The 25,124-nt window shown below is 40.6% G+C and overlaps 1 protein-coding gene across 5 annotated transcripts in view; it reads right to left on the bottom strand.

The window, feature by feature from the left end:
• The window catches only part of TBL1XR1 (TBL1X/Y related 1), a 164,782-nt gene extending 143,404 nt beyond the window's left edge, over nt 1-21,378 (bottom strand). For 4 of the 5 annotated variants that reach the window (XM_065410347.1, XM_065410343.1, XM_065410346.1 and 1 more), the window contains exon 1: nt 21,238-21,378. The gene's annotated coding sequence lies outside the window, so the exon portion shown is untranslated. Of the gene's footprint in view, nt 1-3,064; nt 3,223-21,237 lie in introns of those variants that run through there. The other variant, XM_065410345.1, reaches the window with a different exon arrangement.
• Between the last annotated feature and the right edge of the window lie 3,746 nt (nt 21,379-25,124).

The raw sequence follows: 25,124 nt of genomic DNA on the forward strand, positions 1-25,124 counted from the left end.
ACTACAAGGCCCCGCTCAACCTTCCCTTTAGCTTTTGCCCCCACTCCCTCCTCTCTTTTGCGCCTTTCCATTCCCTAACAAGAACACACACAGCCTAGATATTATAGTCCACCTCTGCCATTCTCCTATAAAGTTGGTTTCCCATCCCAGGTTGACCTTCTAATGTAAGTCACACGGCCCTTCTGATTAGCCATCCAAAAGAGTTGTCAGCAACCCACAGCAAGATAACAACTGGAGAGGAATTTGAGTTTCAGCAGTAGGTGCAGGATTCAGTGCAGACCTGAATCAGGACTCAGATTTGCCTCCCTACAGCCAGAATCAATCCCTTTTCACAGTACAGTTCTCTCCCACCTCCATTCCTCAGCTGACTTCCCAGGCTCCCTACAGAAACCATCCATCCCACCAATGGCGTAATTTAGATTTGGACAGTTCTATAAAGTTTTAAATGAAACAGTCAAAATTAATGAGTCCGTTCTTCCAAAATATTTTTGTATAGAATATATGCAATGGTGTTAATCAACCATCAATATAAGGAGAAAATATAAACTTCAACAAAGCCTTCAAAGGTATTTTGACATTTTGGAGAAAATAAACTGGAAATGTACATCAAGGTGATGAATACATTAAGTCAAAATTCTTTGTAATACCAGTCAGTGTTTAAGAACCTCATCCCTTTCATCCTTATTAGACAATGTTTTGTCGTAATTTGTTAGATATCTTCATAAATGTTTGATGAATATTAACTCTTTAAAATAAAAAAATTAGTTTCTTGTTCTATCTTTGAGCATTTGATTATGTCCTAATGAGTGACATCTTGCTATTTTAACTTTCAAATAAATATGCATAAAAACTACATTAAAAGAATATTAGTCAAAGCATGCAAAAGTTGGGAAATGCCAGAACTAAGGTTGCTTGTGCAAAATTTAAGCAAGGACGACAAAAGACATACTTGACACAGAAGGTCACCAGAATGTTTAACAAGGACAACACAATTATTTTCCCATAGCTTTATTCTTTAAAACAGATTAACTGTTTTGACTAAAATTTTCCAAAAAAAAAAAAAAAAAAAATTGCCTGAAACAGTCACCCAGCATGGAAAATTTCAGCCCAAATGGTTAAGGTTTAGTAAAGTTATAAAGAAGTGAAAACAGGGTTTGATAATGTGATGTGTGAGGCAACCTTAATGATAGGCAGCACTACCAGCCCGGCCTAAAAATACAGTCTATTATTAAACAGATACAAAACATTGTTTCATTTTCAAATTGTTTTTTGGGTTTTTAGTTTTTGGGGTTGGGGGGGGGGTTGTTTTTTTTTTGTTTGTTTGTTTTTTTAAGTACTTGGTAGAGTCAGGCCCAGAACCAAAAATCCCATATCCAAACCACCCCAAACTTGGAGAGAGTGGGACTCCAAATACAAAGTTTAGGACTGTCCCTTATCACTAGAATATCCTAACACCAGTTCTAAACAACCCCAAACTGTTTTGCAATACAGATCTGGATCTGTAGGTATGGCTTGGGCCCATCTCTAACCATTTCTAATTATTATAGTATTTCCAACAATCACCCAGTATCCTCAGTATGCCTCATGCACCAATTTAGCTGTATAGTTTGCTGATAAATTACTACCGTTAGCCTCCACATACTTAAACCTATACTTGTAAAATAAATATTGGCCAATGGGGGGACTGATTAATGAGAATGCACCCTTCTTCAAAAAATAACTGAAACATAAGTGGAAAAGTTGATTAAAAATTGATGATTTAAATTTAGACTTTCCACTTGGTGACTTAAACCATGATTTAAATCACTGATTTAAATTGCCTTGATTTAAATCATGGTTTAAGTCACCAAGTGGAAAGTCTAAATTTAAATCATCAATTTTTAATCAACTTTTCCACTTATATTTCAGTTATTTTTTGAAGGGTGCATTCTCATTAGTTGATATAACAAAACATCTTGATTTACAATTCAGTAGAGCCTTTACACTAGATTTGTACATCTTTTTGCTACCTAGGAGGGTACACTATAACTATATGCATTTATTTAGCAATTATATAGCTTAATATTTTCAGATTCTTATTAATTGTACATTTTTAGTATGTTAGAAAATAGTGAATGACATATTGCTTATTTACTACATAATTAATTTTTTGCTCATGATTTGCGCTTGTTTAAATTCCATCTTAATGTAACTTGACACAAAACATATAAAATTTATTTTTATTAAACGAAACATGCCCTTAATATACTACATGACTTATTGTGTTATATTTATAAAGCTTGACCTCAAAAGTTAGAATCGGGGGCAAACCAACTTTCTTGATGTAGAAATGCAGCCTTTAGTGTAAAGATTTTGATAGAGGCTCACGGATTGAATTTTTTTTTTTTTATAAATGTTTTAAGAGATTAAAAGTAATTTAAAACTTAACATAATTTTATATTACATTGAGATTTCATTTAAAACATTTCATTTTTAAAAGAAAACAATTTAAGTTACACCAAAAAATCTGATTTTTATTTTTATTTAAAAAATAATAATAATAATAATTTGTTTACTTGCCCAGTTGGCCAATAGTATATGTGCACTGCTCTGTGTTATGTAATGAAAAACCCTGACAAAATGTAGTTTCCTTTTTTGCTTTTTCTTCCCCCCCCCAACAAGACTGTTCTAAGAGTATGCTGTGCATATAGCCCAACATTTGTAAAATGCTCACCACACAGGATTATCAACAGGACAGGATGATTGTGTGGGTAATACTTTATTTAATATGCATGTACAGCATGGCAAGCAATTGATAAGCTGGATAGTTGGTGTTATGTCCCTATATTTTGTTAATTTGCATTTGGTTTGGACAATTGTATCTTTTTGTATATTATGTTTGTACTAAAAAATATTTTTAGCATTTCATACACAGATGTCCACAATAGTGGATTACATTATTATTACATATTATTCAGTCTTATTTAAGCTCTCTTGTATGTACTAACATGATCGCATACTACATCTCAAACAGTGATATAGTTTAATCATTTTTCTTACAATCAGATAGAAAAAAAAAGATCACCTTATGCTATATTTGTATTTGTTCTTTTTGGTAATTTCATTTTTGTGATGGCTCCATATGTCTTTGGCATTCTTTTTATCAGTTCTCTTCTCTTTAAGGTATGTAAATAATTAAGTCAACAGTAATGCACTATACAATTTATTTTCAGCCAACAGCACAGCCTGGGAAGAGGCAGTTAAAGATAATTCATCTGCAAATTTAGGTGAGCTATTTCTCTGTTATTCTAATTAACATGAAGTATTTGTATAAGAACAGTTTCTGTAATTTTATATAAAGAACAGCAAAGCCCTGATTCTTCAATGAGCTCTGTGTGAGTGAACCCATAGCCCCACACAGAGCTCCACTGAAGTCCATGTAAAGCAACTTGCAGGATTGAGGTTTAAGGTAGTCGGACGTACAGAGAAACACACAGTACTACAAGATGCTAGAAATAATTCTATGATATTGTATTGCACCATTTGTGAAACAGTATGTGATCATAATTAAAGATCATTTAGTGCATACACACAAGGAATGTCCTCTGGTGTTTGTGGCTGGATGGCTGTTTTTAAAGAAAATGCCATAATCTGGAACTCTACACCAAGGCTCCACCATAACACTGTATCCCATAAATCGCACAACATCCACAGAAGCGAACCTTTCCTCTACAAGCCTTAGAAGGCATGATTTGACCCAGAAATAGGACTCACTGAGGAATGCCTCAAATAGGTGCTACATAAAAAAATATGGCAGCTCAGTCAGCAAGAGGGGCAGCCCACTTGATGAATTGAGGCCTTGTAACCTGGCTGGTGTGGTGCTGCACAAGGGAGCTAGGGTGTACGCCTACGGGCCGACATCTTCATTGGAAGGTAAGAGGCCAAGTGACAAGTGGGGGCCTTCTGGTCTCTAACAGTATGTCTACACAGCATTTTGGACCAAGCGGGAGTGAGCGTCCCAGCTTGGTCCATAGACTCAAGCTAGCAGGGCTGATGCTAGTGAACTAGAAATAGCTGTATGGACAGTGCTTTGAAGTTGCGGCTCGGGCCGGAGCTGAGGCTCTGAAGCCCACCCCCTCTTCCTAGGTTTCAGAGCCTGAGCTCCAGCCTGAGCCACAACTTCAAAGCACTGTCTACACAGCTATTTCTATAGCACTAGCTCAAGCTCTGCTAGCCTGAGTCTATTGACCAGGAGTGGAAGGCTTGCTATGGGCTGGGTGATATACCTCTACTGGCTTCCTGTCTCATCAGGTCAGGGCTGTCCTGGCTCTCTGCTCTCCCAGCATGTCTTCACTACAGAGTTAGTTGGAGTAATTGACACCTGGGTGCAAGCAGCTACATTGCAAAGACCTACCCACGTTATTGTGTCCCCACAGGTGCTGCACTTCTCCAGTATGTCACTAGGACTCCTTGGAGCATATGCCATGGATCTTTGTACTGCAGTAAGCTGAGTCGCTCTAAGATTCCATCCCAGTGAATTGTGGGAGAACTTGTATGCTCATGACAGACAGGAGAGTTGTGGGAAGGCACTAGAGAGCCATCAGCAGTTGAATAATTTAGCCTGCGTCGTCACTGCAAGTTAGCAGTCCAAGTGAAAGTTGAACTTGGACTCTAAACCAACCCCTTAGCTGTGCCCAGGTTGAAAGCATCACTTAACTCAAGTGAGAGATTTGCACATGTGAATGGAGGGTGCAACACCCAAGTAAGAACTCAGGCTAATTCTGTAGTGAAGACAGACTCCCAACAGGACTTCTGTGTCAGGGAGAGGGAAAGCCTGAATGGTACAGGTTGAAGGGGCATTATCTCAAACATCCTTTTCTGGAGCCCATTTTCCTAGGAGTCTTGGTGCCTTTTCCAGTGGCTTTGGGATGGTGGGAAGGAGAAAACTTCTTGCCTTTGGGGCACTACTCAATCCACCTCAACCCCACAGTAAAGGATCTGCAGACCTGAAAACTGATTTCCATTTGACCCAGCTTATGAGCCTTTCAAAATTATGAAAACCTCTTCCGCTTCTCTGGAGTGTCACTAAGCAGCAAACTTTCCAATACAGTATATTAAATGGTGTACAATTGCTGAGGGCCTGCTCACTTTGTCTGGGTAGCCACATGACATGTATATAAAGTGCAGCTTTCCCTAGCTGAGCATTTTAAGCCTGATCCAGAGCATATTGCAGTTATTCAAGATAGGCCCTTTACAAGAGTAGGCACCGATCCTGCACCACATATACAGGCTTAACTTTCATATTATGCACATGGGAAAACGTGTGCAGAACTGAGGCATTAGCACGAATTATCTTGTTCCAAAATTAGCACATATGCTTAGATAGCAATTTTCATAGGCTCACAGCTTGGTCAAATAAAACCAATGTTCACCAGACTACACAACTCCATCTACTTTTTTACATTACAACTCTCCAACAATCTTCTTGGCTAGGGCACTGCTGTGCCAAATTTCAACAAAAGAGATGGTTAAAAAAACATTAACAGCAATCTTTTTTCTATTCTACTGAAATAAACACACTTACACACATCCTATCCCCACAAAAAAAAATTTTTTTTTTTAATTCATCTTTGGACAGAGACAAAGCCTGGAAAATTGCAGCCCCAAATATGAAAGTTTCATAAGAAGCTGAAAATGGGATGCTGCCTTTCTTGTTATAATATGGTATGGGAGCTCTAAAATCATGGTAAACCCAATTTCCCCCCACCTCAATAATGTCAGTTGTCCTAGTGTTAAGACCAGAGGTTCTAGAGAATTTTTAGTTGGGTCAATTAGTATCCCCATGAAAAATATCCCAGCTCCCTAGAGAAGTCTGTCAGAAGAATGTGAAGATACGTCTGAAAGGAAAAAGGGCTTCATTAAGGTCTCTGAAATATCTTAGAGGCCGAGGATCGTGCGCACAAGTGATATTTTTAACCACTAACGACGTTCTTAAAAAAAAATTAAAAATAGATCAAGCAAAAATGCTATGTAGATTATGTTCAGAATAAGGTACACGCTTCAGTACTTTCTGGTATACATCTATATATGGTACAAGGTAATAATATGTATTTTTAAAAGAAATTCTCCCGTAATTCAAAAACTCCTGAAGAGATTTTCCTTAAACTGTTTAAAAAACAGAATGAACCCTAACTTCATCATCAAGCAGGGATGGAAAATTTTAGCCCAAAAGATGAAATGTGAAAACAGGGTGTTATAAATCTCTAGTAACGCAGGCACAAGCAGGCAAACTATACACATGCACAAAGGTCAGTTATGGTGTTGGGTTTGTTTTTTCCCCCAAAGACCATGATTTGCCTTCTAGAACCTTTCTATACTGCCAGAAGTTGCATGGTGGGAAATTGTCTTATAACACAGTAGTTAGTGCCTTGTCTTATATTAATTTTCATGCAAGATGTACACTTTCATGACAAGGCTTGCAAAATTCTATCTGCCCCAGGCCATGTATCTCTTTGACAGGCAAGTAAAATACCATTAGATATTTCATTATCAAGAATCATAGTGAAGGGCACACATGAACATTTTGTGCCTGGGCTTGTAAATTTTCATAACTATTTTGCCAGGCACATAAACACAAAAGTGACTCTTATATCTTGCTTGTGAATACCAGACCAAACTGTGGTATAACCATGTTACTAAATCTTGTTTCAGGAACATGATTATACTGCCATTTAGTCACAGCTACACAGGCAAGCCCAAACAGTCAGGATACCATCACGTTGTGACATGATCACCAGACACGGGAATTTTGGAAGAAACTGTCTTCAATTCTAACTGACCCGGTCCTACAAGGTCTTACGAATGTAACTGTATGCATGTACATATGCTTAGTAGTCCTACTAACTTCAACAGGGCCATTCACAGTGCAGAAATTAAAACACAGTAGGCAAGTCTTTGTAGACTCAGGTCCCAAATTTTGTCCAACTTGGAGGAAAAAATCCTATCAGACTGTAAACCCAGCATGGAAAATATCAACATGAAAGGAATATTTTTGCCTAAGCTATGAACTCAAAGTTAGCAAAGGTTGAAAAATAAAATTAAAACTACTTTGCACTTCTAGAGAGCCTTTCATCTAAAAAAGATCTCAGAGCACTTTATAAACATGGCCTCAAAAATCCCCAGAAGATCAGTTTTGCATGGGTAAAGTTGTTAATCATTCACCAAGATCACACAGTAGCAGAGCACAGGGTAAAACCCAGGGATCCTGACTCCTAGCCCCCAGCCCTAACCAGGGGGCAGTACTTCATTTTCTGTATGGAAACTCTTTACTACAGTAAAAAAAAGTTAACACAGCATCTTAACCATATATATTAGTCTCAAAATAGGAATTCTAGGAGATGTTTGAGTTCTCTAGAGTTCCAAGGACATACAATGTTGCTGCACTGGAGGTGTGGAAGCTTATGGAAAGCTGCAGAAATAATTTCTATGACAGCAGTGGGGATTAACACTGAACTGCAAGATAATTCCATGGGCCCTTCCTTCGGTGCCCTTCAAAAACTGCAAGTTATTCTCTTTAAACAGTTCCTGAAAAGAGATTGTCTAGGCAAACAGCATTGGTGCAAAAAAAGCTGAAATCCTTAAATGATGACTCATCTATTTATGTTCAGTAATTCTATAATAACTGCATTAGGAATCCAAAAAAAAAAAAAACACTTACTGTTGGTGCTGTAATGAAACTACAATAATATTTTACAACTTATCTATAAGCCACCAAAAGAAGTCATTTAACAATAGACTATAGTGGCTGCTCACAAAGGTGCAGATTTCTCAGCTGAAGGCACGTCAACATGAAGTCAACAGAGCTATGATAATTTACACCAACTGAGGATCCATATCTTTCCAAGCATCCTAATAATACACAGTACAGAGCTGTCACAATTTAGAGCGCATTGGTGAATGCTATAAAACAGGGGTCGGCAACCTTTCAGAAGTGGTGTGCCGAGTCTTCATTTATTCACTCTAATTTAAGGTTTCGCGTGCCAGTCATACATTTTAATGTTTTTAGAAGGTCTCTTTCTATTAGTCTTTAATAGAAAACTAAACTATTGTTGTATGTAAAGTAAATAAGGTTTTTAAAATGTTTAAGAAGCTTCATTTAAAATTAAATTAAAATGCAGAGGCCCCCGGATCGGTGGCCAGGACTCAGGCAGTGTGAGTGCCACTGAAAATCAGCTCGCGTGCCGCCTTCGGCACGCGTGCCATAGGTTGCCTACCCCTGCTATAAAACATACTGGAAGCATCAATGTTTAATAATTCAGACTTAAAATATTTTGGGGTGGGTGGGGGAGAACACTATATGTCTCAACCCAGATTGTAGACGAATGACCTGAAAAATGTTATTCTAAGGGCTTTTCTACACTTACAGCACTGCAGCTGTGCTGCTGTAATGTTTGCTGAAGACGCTTCTTATGCCGAGGAGAGCTTCTCCCATCAGCATAGGTACGCCACCTCCCAAAGAAGCACTAGCTATGTCGACAGGAGAAGCCCTCCCATCTACACTAGCGGTTAGGTCGGTATAACTACATCGCTCAGCAAATCCATATCCCTGAGTGATGTAGTTATAATGAGATAGCCTTGGTCTACACTACAAACCTCAGAGTCAAAAACATTGAGTCAGACAAATAGTTTAATTTATGTTTGGTAATAGTAAGGCCATGTCTACTCTACAAAATTATGTCAACCTAACTTATATTGGCATACAGCCACCAGTTAAATTGCTTGTGTGCGCGCACACTTGGCTCCTTGGGTCAGTGGTGCGTGTCCTCACCAGGAGCGCTTGTATCGATGGTATTGTCATTGTGGGGCATTGTGGAACAGCTCCTGAAAGCCAGTAATAGTCAGCGTAAGCAACACAGTGTCTACACTGATACTGCATCGACCTAATTACATCAAGTATCCCTCTACGCCACTTGGGGAGGTGATGTTACTAAATCACCATAGAGGGACTTGTGTCGGCAGGAGTCAAATTTATGTGAACACACTTCCATGGCTAGGTTGATGAAAGGCAGCTTACATCAACCTAACCCTTTAGTATAGGCCAGGCCTCAGAAATGGAAAAAACAAAATAATAAATAAAATTACTCCCAGGCAGCGGATCCAATCTTTCAGTTCTTACTCAGGCAAAACTCCCATCAATTCCAATGGGATTTTTCACCTGAATACAACTGTCTATTTACACCCAGAGACTTTACATGCCAAGTTTCTACATTATATACTCCTGAATATGGAAATTTCTAAGAGGCAAGAGCGTGGTATTGCAATAACAGTAATCTATGTTGAGTCTACGACCTATGGGCCGCTAGTGCTATTTTTAGGTTATGTGTTGACAATATCTCTGCACCAGAGAGCTTACAATCATATTTTAAGTACGTTCAAGTAAAAACCATTTTTACTGCCTTCTGTCAAAGTACATCTTATTTACTCTCCTGTGATGCTTGTGTACATTTCAGAGAAAGGACACACACGCATTATCAGAAAGATTTTGCTGGGTTTATGACGTATCAATTTTCCCTCATTTTATTTTCTTTAGTTCCTGAACAACTACTCCACCAAATCAGTAATGGTCACTTTCTAGAGATTAAATATTAAGCAGAGTAATTTCAGGCATTACTGCAGTTCCTGGACACAGTTAGACTGTAGGCTCTTTAGAGACTGTCCTCCAACATTATAGCTGCAATTCCACAAATTGATCTGTGCTGGTAGAGGCCCGTACTAAAGGAGTCTGTTTACAGACTTCAGTTTCCATGATCAAGGTCTACAACACTTAGAACAATGAGGCACCAATCCTGATTGTGGCTTCTAGATACTACCATAATACAAACTAGGTGAGACTATGACTGAATTCATTATGGCTGACTTCGCTTTTGTTGCTTTAAGTCAGAACCTGAATGTCACTTATTATAAACAATCCTTATGCTAAAAAGCATGGGACTAAACTGCTCAAAACAGAAAAACACCAAAAGGTTTTCATTTAATCCAGTGCAGCTTTTGAAATTCCTACTAAGGACCCAAGCTAACTCCCATTAAAGTCCCCTGTTGACTTTAATTGGACTTGGATCAACCCTTAGTGCCTGAAGGCAAGTTTATTTTTATTAAATAAAAGACACTGCCAAAAGTTGCCAACTCGGTTTCCTTTCATAGCTGCCCCCTTCCAGATCTTACTCTCTGCAACACAGGCTGCTGAATGAAACTTACTCATGTCTCCAGTAAGTTTCACTCTGCAACACACAATGAAATTGAACAGCGTGACACAGTGCAGGAAGAATGCCCAATTTTGCTGTCTTCACACACAGCAAAATTCCTATTGATTCAAAGACTGCAGAAGATCACTTCCACATGCGTAAGTTGGACTGGGGAAGAGAGGGCAGATAAGTTCGGGGAAGGAGAGAAGACAGAAAGAGTAGAGCAGAGAAACCATAAAACAGTAAACAGAGAATAGGGTGAGAGGACTGTTTTGGCTTAAGAGTGTCAAATACAAAAATGGCCAGGGAAAGCCTTTATATTAACAAAGAAAGACGGGAAAGACAAAATGATAACAGGAAATAAGAGAACTGAGGGGGGGGGGGGTGAATGAGGTGGAGGAAAAGAACAGAAAGAAATGTGAAATGCCAAGAGAGCCATGGAAGTTGTAGGCCTATATAAGAACAACATAAGAATGGCCATACTGGGTCAGACCAAAGGTCCATCTAGCCCAGTATCCTGTCTACTGACAGTGGCCAATGCCCGGTGTCCCAGAGGGAGTGAACCTAACAGGTAATGATCAAGTGATCTCTCTCCTGCCATCCATCTCCACCCTCTGACAGACAGAGGCTAGGGGCACCATTCCTTACCCATCCTGGCTAATGAGCATTAATGGACTTAACTAGATAAATTCATGGAAGTTCTCTTTTAAACCCTGTTATAGTCCTAGCCTTCACAACCTCCTCAGGTAAGGAGTTCTACAGGTTGACTGTGCTCTGTGTGAAGAAGAACTTCCTTTTATTTGTTTTTAACCTGCTGCCAATAAAATTCATTTGGTGGCCCCTAGTTCTTATATTATGGGAACAAGTAAATAACTTTTCCTTATTCACTTTCTCCACACCATTCATGATTTTATATACCTCTATCATATCCCCCTTAGTCTCCTCTTTTCCAAGCTGGAAAGTCCTAGCCTCTTTAATCTCTCCTCATATGGGAAGTCTATTAACTTCATTTTATTTATTCATGTGACAGCAAACAATAGAAAGCTCATCACTGGCAGATGGCAAATGGAGGTGAGTTTTGGGGAGAGAGAAATGAAAAACAACATTTTGCCACAATGTTATTGGTGGGCATGTAATGGTTTTGTTTGGGGGTTTGTTTTGGGGGGGAGGAGCAGGGAAATGGGGGGTAGTGTTAATCAGCACAGAAGTAGGTATGTGTCTTTCTGAAGGAAAAAAAACTTTAAAGCTTAATACAAAAGTCTAGATTCTCCTGGAATAAGCAATGTGCGCACAGAAATGGGTGTGTTTCAAAACACAACATTACACTGACAGGCTTTTGCCATTTATACTACTGTCAAAGCAAGTAAAGTGCAAGTCATTTTCATTCAGTCTCTCCAAATCAAATTGCAAAAGTGCTGTCTCTCTCTTTTGTACTCTGAAAAACACCAACGACCTATTCCAAAATGCAGTAGTTAGACATGGAAAAGGGGTGGGGAGCTCCACTGAGCATGCTAATAAATGCATACACAAACAGGATTTTACAGATTCCAATGACATGCCTGCAAGTTTTTCAGTTCTTCAGTGGGGTCCAGCTGAAGATTGGCCCTTAATGTTAACAGTTTTGGTAACTTAAAATGACAAAAAGCAAAACATCTCAGCCCATATAACAGAAGCACTAGTACTAACAGATATCGGATACGCTAGGTGACATACCAGCTCAGTCTCTGGTATGGAGCCATAGTATTAAAAGAGTTAGTCAGAAAGTGGATAATATATTTATAAATTATTGCCCCCTCCCTATTTTTCATCTAATTTGTTTTCAATCTATTGACGAGCCCTAGTCAATATAAATAACATCCAGAAAGTTACTTTTTTTTTTACTTCATACTCCTGAGCAATCAGCATGCCTCTCTCTCATGTGATGCCTAACCAATACTGATCAGACCAGGACCTCAGGATAACACTGCTTGCTTAACATTTGTCCCCTCCTGTTTTAAACTCAAGAATATTCAGTGGAAATAGCTAGTAATGTCCACCTGACCCACCCAGGGAGGGTGGGTTTGTTTGCCTTTGGGGCATGTAATAAGGCCTATCTATTCACCCAGAAGATAGAAACGTAGGATCACAGGACTAGAAGGGACCTCAAAGGTCATCTAGTCCAATTCCCTGCACTCATGGCAGGACTAAGTATTATCTAGACCATCCCTGACAGGTGTTTGTCTAACCTGCTCTTAAAAACCTCCAATGATGGAGATTCCACAACCTCCCTAGGCAATTTATTCCAGTGCTTAACCACCCTGACAGGAAGTTTTTCCTAATGTTCAGCCTAAACCTCCCTTGCTGCAATTTAAGCCTATTGCTTCTTGTCCTATCCTCAGAGGTTAAAGAGAACAATTTTTCCTCCCTCCTCCTTGTAACAACCTTTTATGTACTTGAAGATGAAAAGTGGATGTTATTTATGGTGCATGGAAAGCTCAATTGGGCTGTTGAATGGTCTGAGTAGGCAAGGTTTTTTTGATAGTGGAGAGTCTAAGATATAATGAATACAGCATGTACAGAGTAAGAAAGCTCTGAGAACTTTGCATAGGTACTTGATGAACTGGAATAAATAAACCTTATAAAAATAACCTAGTATGGGGAGACACTGGAAGAACCAATTAACATGGGTTTTGCCAACATGAAGCACATAAATGCAAGGATATTTCCAGTAAGGAACCAAAGACCTTTTACAATCTACACAAGTAGCAGATGCAATAATGAAAAGACAAAAGGTGTGTTCTACAACTCACCCATTGACAGGCAAATATTTCCAATAATGGTGAGTGTCCTTGAGATATCTTTAAATTTAGCAGCAGATCTCTTTTTCTGCCACATCAAGCCTATCTAAAATTGCTTGGTGGGCAATTTCTTTGGAATTTATAGCCTGAGTGGTATTTCACTGTAAAACATTGAGGTTATGTTGCTATAAACTCTTTCTGCTTACACAGTGCAATGAATTCAGAATTGAAACAAGAAATATCAAACAATTGCTACATGTAGGTAGGTTAACCACACACCTAAAATGAAATGAGAATCAAGTGCTATCTCTACACAATTAGCCTGTTCAAATCAAGGTGCAGCCTGTTTCTCTAATCCATATCAGGGTGTTATATTAGCAGTTAGAAACAACTAATGTGTTGCTACCAAATATATGTTGTTACCATAACTTGTTTGGCAAGCTGTTTATTAATGCTGATGTCAAATGTTTCTCTGACTTTTGCATTATCTACACCTGTGCAGTGAATTTAAAAAAAAAAAAAAAATTAAAAGTCACTACAGTATTAAATTTGAAAATACACTCTGAAAAATAGGATGTGAAAGGTTCTTGCAGATCACCACGGCAAGTTCTGTATTTCTGTAAAGGACATTCCAATTAAAATCTAGGTTTAAGAGCTTTTATTCAGGGATGTGTGTTTATGTTAAGACTCCCAGCAGGAACTTCTGCAATAGAATAAGAATGTTGACATCCATACAAAAATTAGCTATGATTCATTGTTTAATAGTAGTAGTCTCTGTACAAAACACTGCAGACTGAAGGATTTATTGCCAAATGGAGAGCCACCAATACTTCCTTTAACCTCATATGGGACAAATAATGCTCAAGAACTTCTAAACCTAATTTTTGTCACTGACCTCCTTTACCGCCCACACACCTAGACAGAAAAAAAAAAAAAAAATTCATGCAGCATCAAAACTAAATCCTCCCAAGCATTTTTGGTTAAACCTCAAATAGAGAGTCGTCTTCTTAGCTGATTTCAGAGTAGCAGCCATGTTAGTCTGTATCCGCAAAAAGAACAGGAGTACTTGTGGCACCTTAGAGACTAACAAATTTATTAGCATATGCTCAAATAAATTTGTTAGTCTCTAAGGTGCCACAAGTACTCCTGTTCTTCTTAGCTGAGCAGATTTGGAATGTGGATTGGTATGAAAGATGGAGGCACATCTTTGCATCAATTTGTATTTTGGTGTAGGAATTTCATATCACTCAGAGCTGGGCCAACTGAATCCCCACTGAAAGTCAATGACAAAATGCATTTGCTCCAATAGGAGCAGAGGCTAGGCCAACATAAAAAAAAAAAAAAAAATCCTACCTTTGATATCTATTTGTACAGGAAAACAAATCCTTTTAGAAATCATCCTGATATACAAACCTTGGTTGGCTCCTCCAAAATGAGGGACAAAAGGTAACATCTGCAATTTCACTCCTCGGTCAGGCCACCCAGCATCACTCTGGCACTAAGTGCCCTTCAACGCAGTCCCTCAACTTTCCCTGCCCAACTCTTCCTTTTGAGCCACTGGGGTGTTGACATTCCCCTCAAGTGTGTCTGTGTTTGCAAGCATCCCCAGCTCACTGGATTTGGGGGTGGTAGGTTGCCCATCTGAAGAACGTGAACTTTAACACTGCCTGTTTGAATGTCAAGGAAACACAACATATTCAAAAAGTTAAATTTAGGGCCTCTCAAGGCTGACGTCTACAGTTTTCCTGTCAGGCACAGTACTTAGCACCACTCACTCTTCAACAGTAAAAATTTGACCCATTAACTTCTCCCCTTCAATAAGGCTCCAAAAATATACTGTGCTATGTAGTTTCGAGCCATTGCCAACAAACAATGCAACTGCATATGTAAGAGAAAAAAAGTTTCCATAATCAGTTTGATAGTTTTAATTCATAAAATCTACAACGGTGTGATGTCAGTGGGAGTTCAACATGAGCTTTAAATGCAACTTACACTACTGGGGAGGTGATTAAATCATTCTGCAGCCCCACCAATGGGTTAAAAGCAGCACTAGCATCAGCTGCAAAAACAGCTGCTTGCCTGCCTCGCCAGAGGGGGTGGGGAAGCCTAATACACAGCTCCAGCAGACCAACTAAAATGTCTAGCAATGCAGTTCCAGCTATCCAAAGTAATATTCCAAAATGCTTGCTTATGGCACACAGCTTATTTGGAGTTTCTCCGTAACGTAGTACATAGAAAAAGAGGCTGAACTGGATTTTGGATCATAAAAGAAACAAAACAAACAAGACACCCAGGATGTTCTGCGGATTATTCTGAACTTTTACTGCTAGACATCAATATCAATCAAGATCACTCTTTTGCAACATGGAGAAAAAAAAATTACACCAATGGAATAAACATTAAATTTCAAGTCACAGACTGTGGGGGGGTGGGGAGGTGGTAGTTTTTCACTATCATGAAACCCAACAGAAATAGGACTTACAGCCCGAACTGAAGTTTGCAAAAGCCAGTGAAATACACTTAGGGCCTGATTTGCAGAGATGCTAAGCACATAGAGCTCCCACGAACTTCAAAGTGAGCTATGGGTGCTCAGCATCTGAAAACATGACCATCAATGTCTACCCAAGATTTTCTCTTTTCCAAACAAAGGTGTTAATTCATACTCTTAAAAAGATTAATGCATTAAGCAGCTTTGCAGCATAAGATCATCTTTTCAGATGTCAAAACTAGGATCTTTCAGGATGGCTCAGTAGTTGCATGGAAAACCGCTAAAGATGCATGAGTGCTGCATGTTGTGGTGTTGGTGACTCAGTAAGCAGAAATCTTCCTTCCAAGTCAGTCCTGACCTAAACCCCTTCAGTATGATTTTCTGCCAACAGTACCAGTTCACCTTATCTGTACAAGCACACCACTTCCCATTTAACTGTACATTCTCTAATCAGTAATGCCACTTGGACTGGTTCACATCCAATTCCTGCCACCACATCACAAGCCCAGAACAGAGGTTCATTACGAAGATAGGGAACCTAAAGAGTCTCACAAGAGCCTGAAGTAGCAGTACCAGTATCCAAATCACTGTTTTAGGAGGCATCAGGCATTATGAGGCTGGAAGTCTTTCAGAAATAGCTAAAAACTAAACTTCTGACCACTCATGGTCATTAAAAATCCCTTGGCACTTTTTGCAACCAACTTCGGCCTTGTCTGAACTATGAAAAAAGCATGATCTTAACTCGAGTTAAACAATGCAAGATGAAATCCAAGTGAATACAAGGCAGAATGTAGTTTTCATACAAGTTAACTGGTCGAGTTCAAGACCAGGCTCCCTGATAGTCTTGAACTCAACCTGCCAACTCACACGAAAATTACTAACTGCCTTGTCTTCACTTGGATTTCATCCCACATTAGTTAACTGGAGCGGAGAACACACACCTTTTTTCATAGTTAAGACACAGCTTCAGTGTCCTAACAAGTTACAATTAGGTATCACATTCTGCCAAAATAAATAGTACATTTATACAATTGACCACAATTAAATATTGCCAGATATTCCAGCAAGAATTACCTGATGTACATGGCAGCCTATCTTTGTGATTATATCACAGTGACATTCTTCCATTTTTCAGAACTTCATTGTGTTGCCTATTTTTCTGAGTTAAAGTAACTCAGTTAACTAACTTTTTATTTTGTAATAAAGGCACAAGTAGCTACGGTTATGCCTACAAGGGACCATAAAGTCTTATTCTTTTTGTGACTGTTGTTCGTGTTCTTTTAAAAAAACCCACAAAAACAAACAAAATTTAAAATATTTGACTATTTTTGACATTTGACCAATATTTCACCAGTTAATTGACCAATTATTTTTGCACCAGTCAAATGCTCAACCCTGCAGACTCTCCTGAAGCTTCACCTGGATAAGACATTTTCAACTTATTATCTTGCCATATTTTATTTCACAGGGGCTACATTTTCAGGATGGGTGAAACAGTCCCCCATCTACCCCATTTGAGATCTTCGGATGAAACATGGTCTGTGAAAAACCAGTTGTTATCTCTACGTTTCTTTATGGAAACTAAGAATTTAAATAAAAGAACATCACACTGAAGTGTTCAGAAAGTTGCACATGGGGAAGCCAAGATTTTTGGTGGATCCTGAGCCTACAACAGGAAATCAGGCGTTATTATTCCTTTATCAGCTATTCATTTGAAGATGTGATATTTTATACTTAGAGCCCTACCAAATTCACGGCCCGTGAAATCTGGTCTCCCCCTGTGAAATCTAGTCTTTTGTGTGCTTTTACCTTATGCTATACAGATTTCATGGGGGAGACCAGCGTTTCTCAAATTGGGGGTCCTGACCCAAAAAGGAGTTGCGGGGGAGGGGAGGGTCGCAAGGTTCTTTTAGGAGGGTCACTGGAGAGTGGTGGCTCGAGACTGAGGGCCCAGCTCCACAGGCAGCAGCGCAGAAGTAAAGGTGGCAATACCATACCATGCCATCCTTACATCTGCACTGCTACTGCTGCCAGCTCTGCCTTCAGAGCTGGGCTCCCAGCCAGCAGTCACTGCTCTCCAGCTGCCCAGCTCCAAGGCAGTGCCGCCACCAGCTGCTGCACAGAAGTAAGCGTAGCAGTATCACATACATACACCCTGCAGTAACCCTGTGGCCCACCCCCCCTTTTTGGGTCAGGATCCCTACAATTACAACACCATGAAATTTCAGATTTAAATAGCTGAAATCATGAAATTTACTATTTTAAAAATCCTGCGACTCTGAAATTGACCAAAATGGACCGTGAATTTGGTAGGGTCCTATTTATACAGCAATGCCACACAGGAACAGACTTATTTATTCAACAAGTGGTCATTCAAAAGGTCCACTAGTCATGTCATTCACCTTTTAATGAGCTGTATGTTTATTTTACACTCCCTCAGTCAGCAGATACTAATTCAGAAGAATTTTTACCATATCAACAGAAATAACAATCAACAAGCAGTAAATATATTCCTTTGGTAGGAATTAATTGTACTCACCAAAAAAAAAAGTCATCTCCTCTCTCACACACACACACACCAATATAGTTTACAGAAATTATAGTTAAGACCCTGACCCTGCTCAAACTCTCATGATCAACTTTATGCACATATATAGACCCCATTCAAGTCAAGGCGGTCACAGATGTGCTTAAAACTAAGCACATGCATTGTATTTGCAGAATTTCTGACTTCAGTGTGGGTCTGTCCAGATGGAACCTCTTGTAGGACTGGGTCTTAATTTGCTTCTATAACATTTATAACAGTGGGCATCTGACTTGAATGTGAACTCCTGTGTAAGTAACCATTCAATTTACTTTACATGCACTTGGATCTGTGCCTCACTGAAAAACAACTGAAAACACAGTGAATATACACACACAAACACACACACACAATATATATTCGTGTTTTGACCATTTCAACTTACTCTATCTGTGAGTAGGATTTAACAATGCTCTCTACCATCACAGCTATCTGAGTGGTAATGATTACAAAGTCACAAGTAAAGTTTTACAATACTTAGCACTTTATAATGCCTTATAACTTCAAACCAATGTACGAAACATCAATCATTGGAAGAAAAACTAAAAGCGGATTTGTAAAAATTTTCTTTCAGAAAAAAATTAACTGTTTTTAACGGGGGGGGAAGGGAGAACCTTGAGCAGCAAATAAATGCTGATCAAAATTATTAGACCTATTACTCTCAATGAAGCAGGGAAACATTTAAATGAACAAAATCAACTGTAAACCCCTGTATATTCTAAAATTACGAACCCAAGTCCCAACTACTCTTACATGTTTAAATGGTATTTCCTTCCCCTCCCCCTTCCCTCATGGAGTGAATGCTAAATATTTTCCAGGTGTTCAGAATACTATTTTGGGAGACCTGCCACAAAGTTCCCAAGATATAATCCCATATGAACCACATGGTCATGGAGACAAGCCTGCACTTCCTTAACAAAATTTAAGAGACCATGAGAGTGTAGTCTCAGGTGATCTGTGATTACTAATAAAATACAGTGCTATTTCATTAGATCTTAACCAAAAGAAAAAATTAATCACTTTGGGAAACCATAGAATGTTTATTATTATTTACATAACACCGACAGCATACTAAGCAGATTTACCTTGACAGTAAAGCTTTTTATAAATCTCAGGCTCTAATCCTTCAAACACCTAAACACACGCTTAACTTTAAGCTCATGAATAGTCTCATTAAAACCAATGGGACTACTCATGTGGTTGAAGTTAAGCACCTGCATAAGTGTTTCCAGGATCCGAGCCTTAATAAGTTTGAACTGTATGCTGAAAAGATGAATATGGAGATGTCCAAACCAAGGCCAGACATCTGAGGTTTTGCAAAGTTCACTACACAATCAAGGCCCAAAACTTGGACAGCCCTAAAACTTCAGGCATTATTCAAAATCCAAACCTGAATTCTGCCAGTAGCACCTCTCTCTACGTAGGCTCTACCTAAAGCCCAAGGTCAGTATCCAGAGAGCGTGGCCCATCTATAATAAAGACCCCTCCCTTGTTAATATGCTTTGTGATGTTTTCAAATATCTATTTTACATACTAGATCAGTAAAGTATCAGCAATCAGGCTCAGCTAATTTTTATGTGACAAGACTGAATTTTCCAGATCATGACTCTTTACCTCCCATGCTTTAACACCAAAGAATGAGTATATTTTGTGATTGCTTCCATAAATCAGTTAAGTCTTGATTTATACAGACAGCAAAATGAGAATGTTGGGTACATCTGATAGTAAAAACTCTACGAGCAAACTTCACTCTGCAATCCTACACAGCAACCTACAGATGAAACTTTATCTTGAAAACTCAACATGCAATCTCAAGCAACAAGACTCTGCCATTAAGCACAACTAAGGCACTCTCTCTCGCAAAAGAGACTTTTATCTTATAAATTTTCCTTAAAAGGGAATTTGGTGATGAAAATTGAACTCACCTGGAACAACTTCAATGTACAATTTAACCCCATTAAATGGTATAATGAACTACATGTTTTGTATTTACAATGGATAAATATATTCAATTAACAGCACAGAAAAATATATAACTTAGGCATAAAGGTCTTTTTAAAAATATAGAATGCACAGAACAAGATTGCCTGCTTCATTTTGGATATTTGATACTATTAAGTTAAAAAAACAACAAAAACAAAAAAAAACACACAGCCCATTAACAGGTATAAAGGCTTATTTCCACAACTAGGGCCCATGTTTTGTCTTTTACATGTGGCCCTTACCCTGTAAAAGAAGATGTGATCATGTTCCACAGAGAACTTAACAGGAAACTGATCAACAATAACTTTGGCACTTTACACTTTTTTTAAAAAAAAATTACATATACAGATATTTTCTTCTCTTAAATCCAGGGCTACATCTCCAGGGGAGTTAAAAAGGAAACACACCCCTCTAAGCTACAAATGAAAACAACATACACAGTTGAAAAGAAAGGAAATTAACAAAAAAAAAAAAAAATCACACAGTGGAAAGTGTGGACACAGATTCCCCTCCCCCACTCCAGCATGAGTTCAGACACAAGCACATTTCTCCCCAAGCTTTTCTTAACATTATACATTGCAGACACAAACCATAAACCGACTGCAAAATACAGACCTCAGGTCACACTTCGGGGTGGTCTGCCCCCCTCCCTCCCGGTTTTAGTAGTAAATATGCACGGGGGGGTGGGAAGGATTCTTCTTCTTTACAAAAATCAGGCTAAAAATAGGCTATAAACCAGCCTGCCTCATGATGGCTCCTTGATTCAATTTGCTGCAAATTCTTTTTTCCCCTTAAAGCCTTTAAAATAAAATCCAAAGGGGGGGGGGGGAGGGGAGGAGAGAAATAAGAAAAGGGCAAGAAAGCCCTTCCCCCCCAGCTTTAAAAAGAGGTGCCATTTACAATTAAATCCACCAGCTCCCAAAAATACATTATTGTTTTTTAAAAAGGGGACCCAAGTTGAAAAATAGACATGTTACACTTGTGCCCATCCCCCACCCCAACTAGCACAGACCAACACAGCTCCCTCCCCCCAGCCCTGATCACTTCCCCAAAGCCCTCCCAGCCTTCCCCCAAAGAAGCTCCATAATAACCCCCCCCCCGCCCCTTGGAGGCATTTGATCCAGCCCAGGAGAGGTAAATGCTGGTGCAAAAAACACAAACACACACAACACCCCAAGTCCTTACCTTGCAGTTGATGGCTGAGTGGCTGCTTTTGCCCTCCCCCCTTTTCCTTTGCAATGGAGGCAAAAGAAATGCACCCTGGGTTTCCTCCTCTTTATCCAGCTAGAGACACATCCAAGCTCCCTCTCAGCTGAGGTGCCCACTCCAAGCAAAAAAAAAAAAAAAAAAAAGACACAAAATAGAAAAGGGGGGGGGGGGAATAAATAGCCACCCAACAGTGCTGTGATATTCAATTAGATCCCAAGCCAGAGCGAGTGGGGGGGGGGGGAAGAGAGGAGGGGGAGGGCTGAGAGATTAAGTCCCGAGGAAGGGGGGGGGGAGGGAAGTAATATCTGTGTGTGTGTGTGTGATTTAGATTGAAGAGGAATTGAGGCAGAATGTAAAAGCTGTTACTAAGGGAAGGAGCCAAACGGTTCAGAGCAGCCAACGGCTCTCAGACACTCCGCGCTGGGGGAGCGCGGGGTGGCCAGCCGCACCGAAATGGGAGCGACGGCGAAGGAGGAGAGAAGCAGGCAGGGCGGCTGCTGCTGTTGCACAGCCCAACCAGCCTCCAGCCCGGCCAAGCACTCCCTGTTGGGGGGCCTGTGGGGGAGGGGAGACCCTGCCCTTTTCACACCCCCTCCCCCAAGCAGGCTGCCCAAGGCCGTATTGCCATTTTAGGATTCGACATGTACAAGCCGCCGGGTGGGTGCAGAGCGGGGCGAGTGGGGTTCCCCGACAGGGGAGAGAGACCCCCTTCTCCCCCCACGCCTTCCCTGTTACACCCATTCCTCACACCTTGCAGCAAGCTGCACAAGGCCCTAGGGCCCGGCAGGGCTCCTGTATCAGGATGCATTATGCACCCCACCTGCTAAGCAAGCAGGAGTGGGGGACACCGAGGGCCAGTAGGGTGAGGGATGGACCCTCCTTCTTCACGCCCTCTCCCAACCTGGTCCATAAGGCAAGATTGCCAGGCACTGTTTATTATTAAGAATATTCAAACTGCCAGCAAAGCAAACAGCGGGGTGAGGGCAGGGGGACGCAGGGGTCCAATACAGTGAAGGGAGACCTCCCCCCCTTCACAAACACACACACACCTTGCAGCCAGCTGTATCGGGCAGTATTGCCCGGGATTGCTTTATTATTAAGAACACACAAAGCAAAGCAAGCAGGGGGAAGCATTCAGGGAGAGACCCTCCCCTGCCTCGAGGAACACACACTCCCATGGCCTGGCAACACTTTACACTAAGCCACGCTGCCAGGTGGTGTTGTCTTATTATGAATGATGTACAAACCAGCAGCAGCCGGAAAAGCAAGCAAGGAGGAGTGGGGGTGGACGCTGGGGTTCCAGTACAGAAAGAGAGACATTCCCTTAAGACCATGCACATGCAGCCATGAAACAGCCTGCACAGGGCAATAATGCTGGGTAGTGTGGTTTTATTGTTAATCATATTTTAAGCAGCTCTGGAATATGTTTCATGTCCGATGCACTTACATAACATTAGCATTTAGCATGTATATAATGCCTTATTGTTTTAAACACTTTTTTTTTTATTACTAACAATGGCATTTGGGCCCCAATCCTACAATTGGTTCTGAATGGGCTGAGTCCAGGGTTCCACCCATGCTCAGGGGAGCACCTGCCTGGATCCAATTGCATCAGGGTACAGCTTCGTTGTTTAATATAAAATGCCTTATTGATAATAATGTCTAGCCCCACGCGTGCTGTTTGTTTTAGGATGCTTTAATACTATTTAGCATTTATATCACAGGGTTTTTTTAACGTAAGCTTCATTAATGTGATTCACATTCATCGCTGCATGGTGCTTTGCATTTTAAAGCACTTTGTGGATCACACTCCCAGGCCCTGATCCTGCAGTCAAATCTGCGTGTGCAGAAGCTTGAGCCTACACAAAGCCCTACTCCCTACAAACCTCACGTGGAACAGACTGCAGGATCAGGGGCTGGGGTGAAATTCATACTGCTGGGGAGGGTATTCATGAGGACCCCTGCACCACCCAACCCTGTGATGAGGGTGAATGGCAGGGGGCTCCATATCGATGTGCTCCATGGAGGGATTCTTTGTGCCAAGTCTGTAAAGTGAGGTGCGTTCAGCCCAGTAGATGGGACACAGTAGTCCTATCATCACAGATAAGTGGTATGGATGGACTCAGTTGCTTTTCCAGCCCACAGGCTAACGTAGCAGACTTGGGGAACTGCACTGTAGCTCCAACTTTGCCACACAACAGGGGCAGACTTTGCCTTCATCCTAATTCCTAGGGCAGGGATCGGCAACCTTTGGCACCCGGCTCGCCAGGGTAAGCACCAGGGTAAGCACCCTGGCAAGCCGGGCCGGTTTGTTTACCTGACGTGTCTGCAGGTTCGGCCGATCGCGGCTCCCACTGGTTGCGGTTTGCCGCTCCAGGCCAATGGAGGCTGCGGGAAGCGGTGGCCAGCACATCCCTCATCCTGCGCCGCTACCCGCAGCCCCGTGATCGGCCGAACCTGCCGACGCGGAAGGTAAACAAACCGGCCTGGCCCGCCAGGGTGCTTACCCTGGCAAGCCGCGTGCCAAAGGTTGCCAATCCCTGTCCTAGGGCTTGATGTAGGATCCCACCAGCTGAGCCATACAGGTGGACCTTTGCACCCCCACTGGGCTCCACCTGGACACAAGGATGACCCTGCACCATTCAGCTGTGGAGGTTGAGGGCCCTGGTCCTTGTCTTTGTTAAATGTTTTGTTGTTATTATTAATAAATATTTAGCCCCTATGGAGGAGAGCACGTTCACTTTTCAAGTTATTTAATTCTTGGACCAAAATAACTCAAGACTATCAGCCTTTAAGGCATGCTGCAGAGTCCACCTGTTTGTCTGGGACTTTGAAGACAGCTGAGTCATATACAGGGGTTGAGGACTCTGCAGAAGGTGAGTTGTACAGTCTTAGGTAAAGGCCAGGTGATTTGGGGGTTTTGATTGGTACTGGATGGTTATATTTTTAAACATTGATTTTTAATTTTGAAAATTGTCAAGGGGCCTAGAACAAGTAGATGTGTGTTTGTGTGTGTGTATATATAAATATAATAATTTATAGAATTTGTACAGTGCTTTTTAGTACAGAATGCTTTAATAATCTTAGCACTTAAATAATTTTAAAATAAAAAATATGTAATGAGGCCCCAGTCATACCAACCTTTAAACAGTTGCTTAACTACAACCATGTGAGTAGTCCCAATGGAATCAATAGGGCAAGGCACATGCTTAAATGTTTGCAGGGCAGCATTTGGTTTTGACTTGTAAAGCCCTAAATAATTTGGGACCTGGCTTCTTGAGAGACCACCTCTTTCCTTCTTTGATTCCACAACCGTGCTGTGCAGCAGGGGAACCTGTAGTTCAGGGGTTGGGACCCCTCAGGGGGTCACAAGGGTATTATTTGGGGGGGGGGTCACGCACTGTCAGTCTCCACCCCAAACCCTGCTTTGCCTCCAGCATTTATAATGGTGTTAAATATATAAAAAGTTTTTTAATTTATAAGGTGGGTTGCACTCAGAGGCTTCCTATGTGAAAGGGGTCACCAGTACAAAAGTTTGAGAACTTCTGCTGTAGTTCAATAGGACTGGGGTATATGGAACTGTACTTTCTGTTATGAGCCTATGAGTTTGGAATGCTCTTGCCCCTGCCTACAGCTGAACTCAGGTTGCCAGGAGAGGCTGTGTTGAGAGATACGGGGTAATTGGACAGTGAAGATTATTTACGGTGGATTGTTAAATGAGTAATCTGTGTTTAGGATTTATGGAGTTGGGTTATATGGAGAACCCGGAGAGTTACATTTAATTAAATAATAATCTTTAGCACTATTATTTTTCCAAGCCCTCTCATGCTAATAGACAGAGGACCAAACCACAAAGGTTCCAT

The sequence above is a fragment of the Emys orbicularis genome, chromosome 9 (assembly GCF_028017835.1).
Source record: "Emys orbicularis isolate rEmyOrb1 chromosome 9, rEmyOrb1.hap1, whole genome shotgun sequence".
NCBI lineage: Eukaryota > Metazoa > Chordata > Testudines > Emydidae > Emys > Emys orbicularis.